The sequence below is a fragment of the Haemaphysalis longicornis genome, unplaced genomic scaffold (assembly GCF_048455015.1).
Source record: "Haemaphysalis longicornis isolate Haplotype H1 unplaced genomic scaffold, Haemaphysalis longicornis Haplotype H1 scaffold_7, whole genome shotgun sequence".
NCBI classification, from domain to species: Eukaryota; Metazoa; Arthropoda; class Arachnida; order Ixodida; family Ixodidae; genus Haemaphysalis; species Haemaphysalis longicornis.
In genome coordinates this window covers 191,443,553-191,452,865 of record NW_027526422.1, presented here as the reverse complement: position 1 = coordinate 191,452,865, position 9,313 = coordinate 191,443,553, and positions in this window count along the sequence as shown.

Genomic DNA, 9,313 nt, shown 5'->3' with positions numbered 1-9,313 from the left:
GGCCCAGCAAAGCATACCAGTAGAGATCAAGCTTTCTCCGTACAAGCCAAACACGACGAGGGGAGTCATCACAATTGAACCCAATGAATCTAACGAGGAGACCCTTCGCTGGTTAAGATGTAAGCAGGCTGAAATACTGGCATGTCATCGCTTGGGATGCACTAACCGTGCAGTGGTCACATTTGACGCACCTACCCTTCCCAAGGCTGTTAAATACTACATGGCCATAATCAAAGTTTCGCCTTACCAGCCAAAACGACTTGTTTGCTACAATTTCCATAACGTTGGTCATATGGCCTGCTCCTGTCCGGCGCAAGCTGTGTGCAAAGCTTGCGGCAAACCACACAGCGAGAGTGAAGAATCCGGCACTCAGATATACTGCGTGGCCTGCAAAGAATACGGACACATTGCGCTGAATCCCACCTGTCCCAGCAGGATCCCAACGCCCCGGCTAGCCCGCAAAAGGATGCCACCAAAGGGGTGCTTGGGCAGATAGGGCCCGTGGCACTCACACGGATCAGTCGACATCAATCATAAGTCACCCAACAAATGCCAACTCTGAAAAAGAACCGACTGTGGCAGCCTTTCTGTCCCAACTTGCTGCCCTCCGGGCGGATGTACAGCAGCTTCGGAAGGAGAACCAACAACTCCGAAATGAAAACCAAGAGCTTAAACGACAGCTAGAAAGCAAAAAAGTGCCAACAGCAACGTCCAAAAGACTTCCTAACTCCCAAAATCGACCCAGCCGATCCCAGAGCACAGAACGTACCCCTACATCTCGACCAACTAGCGAATCCCCTCTCCAGTTAGCGCTCCCAACCGTAAGCACAGACATTTACCGCGAAAGGCTTGCGCGTCAAGCGGAGCGCAAAAAGGACCAAGAAAACTTCCACAGCCAAATGAATGAGATCCGTAGTCTCATTCAGCCCATTCTGCAAAATCTCCCTTCGAGAGAAAACTCTAAGGAACCGCCGCGCAAAGTGCCCATTCGGCCCAACAACCAGTCACAATGAACCGGTCACCGACAATATTGCAATGGAACTGCCGCAGCTACTCCCATCAGCAAGTTATGCTAAAGCAGAGGATTATCCAGATCCAACCACTTTACATATTACCGCAAGAAACCCGCAGCACTCCTCAAATTCCGGGATACATTACTCAAGTGAACCCATCTATCGCACCAACCACTCGGAATCAGCGGATAATGCCACCACCTGGATATGTCGCCGTCCTTGTCCGTTCATCTCTGGGAAACCAGCAAATACAAGACCCTGAATTCTCCTCTGCGGATAACGAAGTAGTGGTAGTACATACGCTCCTACCTGGGGGAAAACCCATTATTGTGGCCACCGCCTATTACAAGCCAACTACCTCATCCTCCACCACTGCTTCCTTTACCTGGTTGCATGTTTTAGCGTCCCGATTTCCAGGCACCCCTATATTACAGGGTGGAGACTTCAATGCACCCAACACCTTATGGGGTTACAACAGAACTCACCCTCGGGGTAAAGCCTTGGAGTATGCTACAGAAGTAGCAGGTCTTCATCTCATTAACGACCCAGACGCGACACTTCGCCCGACCTCACTTGGGCGACTGACGGACTTGTTCAAGCGTGGACTCCATATGCGACTACGTGGGGCAGCGACCATCTACCCATTCTCATAAGGCTAAGGAGCAAGACCGTGAGATCAGCCAAAGCAGTGACCAGGGCCGACTTGAACAAATTCCGACACATTATACTAACCTCCAACCCACCGGCATCGCTGGACGAATTTTGCAACTTGATTGCTACTTCATCTGCGCCAGCGCAAGAGACCATCCAATGCCGTGATGACACTCGGCACATGGACAATCATCTGGCAAACCTTTGGCGGAGAGTGCACGAGCTTACTCGCACTTACCGAGTTAGAGAAAAAAGACTCAGACATTTACAACAAATCCGCCGGCAATATCGCCTGATTTTAGACTATCAGCGAAGCTAAATCAGGATTCTTGGGCGACAATGTGTAGCGATCTCAGTCACGAGCGTGGGCTCTCGGGCCTATGGAAACTGCATCGCAAGTTGAGCGGCAAAAGCAAGGGCCGCAAGCCACTGTTCGAGACCCTCACACTGACGGCACCAGCAAGTGATGTGGAGAAACGGCTTATTACCACATTTTTCCCTACGGCTTCTATGCTACCACCACCGTTGCCCATTATCCCCATCGACAATCCTGATTCCGAATTAGATTCTCCGTTTACTATGGCGGAACTCCGTACGGCTATAAGGTTGGGTCGACAACAATCTGCCGCCGTACACGACAACGTGACCTGGAAGCACCTCTGTAATCTGCCTCCCGAGGCGCTGCCCCACCTACTCACTCAAATTATTTCTTTATGGGAGCAAGGTCTCGTTCCGGACCATTTAAAGCTTACACTCATTTTCCCCATACCAAAGCCAAAGAAGACGGCCGATAACCTCCAAATTCTGCGCCCCATCTCATTAACACCTGTATTTTGGCAAACTAATCGAAAGGCTCATCAATATCAGCATCATCCACCACCTTGAATACGTAAGACCCTACTTTCATCCTGCCCAGACTGGTTTTCGACCCAACTTACGGACGCACGACAGCCTGTGGCTATTACGGTGGGTCATGAACCGGCCCCATTACAACAGAGGAGATCCAGACCTCGTCATGGCCATCGATCTTCGAAAGGCATTTGATAACGTTAGCCAGGGGGTGATGCTTGAGGAACTAGCCAAAGCCTATCGTAGCAGCAGAGCCCAAACGTGGATTCGGTATTTTTTGCAAAGCCGCCACATACGACTGCAGGTGTCTCACCCGGGATGGGATCCTCTCACTTACTACCTGGATAGAGGAGTCCCTCAAGGATCAATCTTGGGACCCCTATTGTTCAAATTGGCAATGTCCCGGGTAGCACGCCTGCTCGACAGTGAAACCGCGGCTTGCTTCACCATTTATGCGGACGATATTACTATATGGACAGAGGCAGCTGACTTTCCTTCTCTGGAAGATCAAATAATCGAACTTCAAGCGGCTGCCCACAGTCTAGAGTCATCATTGTGCGAGTTGGGGCTTACGCTCGCTCCAGAAAAGACAGAGCTCTTGGCAGTGTACGGCTGCAATCCACCTCCATCGATCCCCACCATTCCAGTGACAATTTCGAACCAGACAATAATCACCTCAACAGACCCCATAATGTTCCTAGGACTGCCAATTGGAACGAAGAACAGCGCTAACACGTGGCTACAGAGCCTAAAGAAAAAGTGGAAAGGCATCCTTCAAAACATTCGCCGTCTCTCTAAGAAATATGGAGGAGCAACTCAAGCCGCCACACAGGCGTTAGCCAGGGCCGTCACACTGAGCACCCTTACTTACGGGGCACTGGCTAACGACCTCAATAAAACTCACACGAAGACCATACAGGTACTACATAGGACCACTCTTCGCGTGATCAGCGGACTGCCTCGGCACACCCCCATCCACAGTTTGGAGCAATCGGTCCCCCTTCCACCTGTGTCAGCAATCATCGAAGAGGCAAAAACACAGGCCTCCTTCAAGCGGCCGCTAACCCACCTAGCGCTGTCACTGATTGCATGGGAGAAACGCAAAATCCCCACAACATGCACATTTCCAGTACCTATAGCACCTTGGGCACGACCGGACTGCGTCAGAGCGCCGCACTCGCACCCCATCGGACGCAGAAACCCTCAGTTGCGTAGACAACGCATTCTGCATATGCATTTGGCGCAACAGGACGGCGCAGTCGATATATACACTGATGCCAGTGTGACCCTTCAATGTGTTGGCCTTGCATGGACGTGCCCCGAACTTTCTGCTCTGTCGGGATATTGCACCATGATGGACCCCACCTTAACAAGTTTTGAAGCAGAACTGCACGCCTTGAACGCCGCTGTATAATCCCTCCTGTATGACGCTACGACGGCTCTCCCACCTTCGCTTCGACGCATCACGTACTCTTACGAGGCCATAAAGGCACTTCGATCCCATACCACCACTAACCCCATTGTGCATGAAATTCTCTACCAAGTGCGAGTTGAATTCAACGGAACCACATCACTGTCCGCTTTGACTGGGTACCTGGCCACGAGCGGAACTCGACTGGTAACCAGGCTGCTGATGCGGCCGCATAGGAATGTGCATTAACTCAAACTCCGCCGGTCTCTGCCGAGGACCCCTCTCGTTCATCTACAACATCTCCGTCGTTGCGGATTCATCGCTACAAATTGGATAGACGTCAACGACTAAAAAACCTTACTCCTATCGGCTACCTAACTAAACTTCCGCCCTTACCACGTAGTGCCCAGATCTTCATCAACAAGTTTATCACAAACACTGCCTTCACACCGGAAACAGTTCGTAAATGGTACACGCCTCATCTTCCTCCCCGATGTCATCATTGCCAGTCAAGCGTCCTAGCCGACCTGCGGCAATTGGTCTGAACATGTCCAGCCTTCAATCGCCACCGTACCTTCACCGCCCCGAACCCTCAACCAGACCCAACTCTACTATACACGTCCTTACTGGCACAAATAGCGACGTATTCTCTAAAGAGTGGCCTAGAACGACTGGTATAGGAGCGCCACCGGTGACTGTCGTGCTTAGACTATTTAGCAGTGGACACAATTAAGACTCCGGCCTATATATGTATACGACTGCCTCAACTATTGGACTTCATCGAGACACCAATGTGGACAAGTGCTTAAGTTATTGGCTTCCATTTCCCTCCTGTCTTCCCTTACCACGCTCGAACCTCTGGTCTTCCTGTCTTAATAAAGGTTTTTCAATCAATCAATCAGCATCTCCTGCTAACGGCGTCAACGGACGGCTGTTGACGGCCGCCTCTACATCGCAGAGAACCGTCTCAATCTCTTCCCGGGACAGTCGATTACGTCCAAGAGCCCTCCTGAGCGTTTCTTTTGTGATCCTTATGAGCCGTTCCCACCATCCGCCCCACCACGGTGCCCTTTCGACGCTAAACGTCCACTGAATTCGGCGGCCGCTGCAGAAGTCGAGGACCGCAACCTCAGACATGGTGTGGAGAGACCTGGCGCAGTGGTGGAATGTAAGGGCGTTGTCGGAGTATATCTATTTTGGAACTCCACGCCGGGATATAAAGCGTCTCAGAGCCAGCAGAAATCGTGATGCCGTCACACCAGACGAGAGCTCTAGGTGAATGGCCCGTGTTACGGCGCAAGAGAACACGACAATGTAAGCTTTCTCATATTCCGGATGCGGCGAATGGAATTTTAAGGGTCCACAGAAGTCAATGCCAACCACGGAAAAGGGGTCAGCTTCGGTACTCCGATCTCGAGGCAGAGGGGCGACACGCGCTGTTTCGGCCTTGAGCCTACGTCGGCGGCATGGCAGGCAAGCATGTAGAACACTTTTCACAACCCGACGGCCCTTCAATATCCAAAAGTTCTCCCGAAGTTCAGCGAGTGTTAGATCTACACCGGAGTGGATCAACCGCTCATGCATGGCTGCTATTATGGCACGCGTGAAGTCCCCTCTGTTCGGCAAAAGGACTGGATGACGGAAGTTTATCGGGGACAGCAGTTCTTGCAGGCGGCCCCGACGCGCATACGCCCATCTTCGTCGATGAATGGCCGAAGCAGCGATAGGCGGGTCGTCGTCCTACTTGGTTGGTTACTTGCCAACGCCTCTCACGCTTCAGGAAAGGCTTCTCTCTGAACATGGCGAATCCAATAGTTATCTGCTTGAGCCAACTCTTCCGTCGTCAGCGGCCAGGCTGTCGACTGTCTGCCTGTAGTCGCGTTGCTGGTGAAGCGGCGAACCCAGACAGTTACCCGGAGCAATCGGGAGTATTTACTGTACCGGTTAATTCGAAGCAAAGGCTCAGGATGCACTCTGCCAATTGCACAAGCAGCCTTTAGAATGGCTTGCGCCTCGTCACTCTCACCTAAGATTTCCAAATGTTCCACTGGCCATAACTCTTCTGGCCCGCCCGCTTGACTCCTATCAATAAATAAAGTTTATTTTCTCTCTCTCTTTTGGCAAAACAAGCGAAGGCGGCCGGCACCACTAAAGTTGAGAATTTCTGAGAGCGGAGGCTGGTAAACCACGTGTGAGAAGGTCAGCAGGGTTATCTTTGCTTCGGCAGTGTTGCCAAGGCGGGGGGTGCGACGAGGCGTCGAAGACGACGCGAAGTTTAGTAGTGACTGCATCTTGTCGGACCATTCCGTGATGCGGCATGCAATATCCATTCGGCGTCCCGCGTGTTCCTTGAGTGGGTACTCGCACAGCATGGCCCTCGTTCTAATAATCACGTATTGTCTTGTCATACTGTGACAACAAGTCCGGTCGGCTGCAGAAACGCCTGAGCTGCCTGCGCAATCGCTGCTCCGCAAGTGCGTAGTTGTCTTGGTGGTCCTCTAGTCCTGGCTCTTAAATCAGCAGTGGGACTTCGTAACACCCGTCCTGCTTGCGGGTTTCCTGTTCAAACTGCTTCGTCGTGTGACGCTCCCCGAAAGGGAGATGGTGTCACGCTATCAACTAGGTGGGTCCACGCAGAGTTGAGAGGAAATGAGACAACGCAGGCTCAAATATACCATTTAATTAACAATAATTAGTGCTGGTGCCGGTGCGCTCACCCATTGAGAGGCTGGAACTCGGTAGAGGTGGGTCAGGTGGGAGGCTGGCGCCGGGTCGTGTGGCCGGGAACTCTTTTACGTGCGGCGTTGCGGTTTGCACGTCCTCGTCTGGGCCGTTGAGTGGGTACCGGAACTCTCGTGACGGGCAGCGCAGGTGGTCCGTACTCCGTTGGACCGTGGACGCAGCCCCGAGATGAGGCCGTTGGCTGGCTGGTCAACGAAGTTCGGGAGATTCAGAAGCCGGAGGTGCCCTCGTCGCAATCTCGGCCCGGGTTGGGGAGTGAGCGCGCGATCGGATGACTCCTACAGGCGGCTTCCTCGTTCGGCCTGGCCGGATGGTGTCCAGTTGGGAGAGAGTCCTGGTGCCTCGTTCGCTCACCCTCTTATACCCTCCTTGGGTTGCTACAGGGAGGGCAAGGACGAGCTTGTTGGGGAATACTGGGAACCGGCCGGTCATCGCCCCTCGTGCGGGCGCGCCACCCTGCAAGCCTTCCGGGCGCTTCAAGGTCAACATTTCTGAACACGCGGGGGGGGGGGGGGGGGGCGCATGTTCCACGCGCGCGTGGTCTTTCCTCATGGCAGCACGTGTTTGTCCGCGCACGTTGTCTCACCACTTGGGAGCACGTTTTTGTGTGAGCACGTGTTGTCCGCGGCAGCCAGTGGCGACGTCCGACCGACACACCCGCCCATCCCCAGAGAAGACTTTTGTCACTGCAAAAGTCTCGTTCACAAAAGGTTTATGGTGGGACCACAAAGTTTGATGCAAAACACACCGCACCGCACTATCATGACATCACACTGAATGCAGTCAGCAAGGTCACGCGGCGAGACGCGCCGGCACCAGTAAACAATAATCATAAGCATCCTATGAATTTCTATGTACATGAGCCAAGCGAATGTCAACATACAGGTTTTATGGGTGCATAACATGAACACTGAAATTTGTAATTTTGCCCTTCAGGTACACGGGACGAACGCCTGTCAAATATGATACGGTGCTGCCCCTCGACTTCGTAGTGCATAACTGTGCGTCGGCTGAAGGAGGCTGTTCGCCGCGGGGAGTTGAGAATTTTGAATGATTTCATCGAGCACGGCTCCTTGTAAAGCGTCCGTAAACGGGCTCGTAACTGGGCCACTACGTTTCAGGGACAAAGGACGGTGCCTGCCTGTACCAACACTCACTCTGGGAAGTCTCAGCTCGTCCTCTACTTCACCCAAAGCAATTTTCAGCTTGTTGACGTTTACAATTTTTTCGTCTTTCATTCGAATCCCTCTGATTCGGCACGTGACGTCAGACAGCTTTTCGACCCCCCGGAAAGGACCTTTCCATTTCAGCGCGAGCTTTTTAGCCAGGCCGCGGGCCTGGCTTTTGAATTTGACGTAGACCATGTCGCCTATCTGAAAGCCGGCGTCCTGGCTCCTTTTATCAAGACGAGACTTTCTCTTCTCCGCGGCATTGTTCAGTGGTTCATACGGTAGCTTGTGCGAGATTGAGAGGCTATGAGCCAGCTTTACGCGGTAGTCCTCCATGGTGTTATAGTGCATTCTGGGAGTCTCACCGACAATGCTCGGGATTTCCGCAACGCGGCCGTGAAGGAGGAAGAACGGGGTTTCATTTGTGCCCTCGTGAACTGCGGTGTTGTAGGCATGCACAGCGAAAGGTAGCCACTCATCCCAATCTCGCTGGTCATGTGCTACATAATGAGATAACATGGTCACTAGGGTTTGATTCAGCCTTTCTACTGCACCGTTACACTCCGGGTTATACGCGGTCGTTTGCAATTTCCTTATCCCCAAGAGGTCGTACACCTCTTTCATCACCCGAGAGACGAAGTTGGTGCCCTGATCGGTTAGAAGTTGCTCGAATACACCGTGTCTCAATACCACCCCTTCGACAAAAACGCGTGCTACGGTTTCCGCCTTCTGGTCAGCTAGCGGGAAGGCTTCGGCGTAAAGGCTCAGATGGTCTACACAAACAAGTATGTACTTGCTTCCGGCAGTCGTAGTTTGTAGGGGTCCCACTATATCCATCGCGGTGCGCTGGAAAGGTGCGTTAAGTTCCTCGAACAACTGCAAAGGAGCACGCTTTCGGTTCTTAGGCGTTTTATGGAGAGCGCAAGAGGGGCACTTCTGACAATAATTCAGCACGTCTTTCCGCATTCCCGGCCAGAAGTACATCATGCCTATCCTCTGGCGGGTTTTACGTGCCCCCGAGTGGCAAGAGTACGGAGCATCGTGATGTACACGTAGGAGCTCACCTTTCATTGAGGTTGGCACTACTAAACGCCCCGCACCTCCCCCGCCTTTTCCCTGAACCTCAGCAGACCCCCGTCGTCCACATAATATTGTCCCTCACTGTCGCCTGCTTTAAGTGACTTGACAATTTTGTGAACGCCGAGATCGTCGAGCTGCTCTCGCTTCATGCGGGCCTCCTCCACCGACGCCAGAAAAATGTCGAGTGCCCGGACTGGCGTCCTGCTCAGGGTGTCCGCGTTCTGATTCGTTTTACTAGCCCTGTGGACAACTTCATAGTCGTACTCCTGAAGAAGCATGTTCCACCTTGCCAGCCACGAGCTGGGATCGCGAGCGTTCATGAGCCACTTGAGCGCCTGCCAGTCGGTGACAATCTTAAGTACCATCCGTATAGGAAACACTGGAAGTGGCGCACAGAC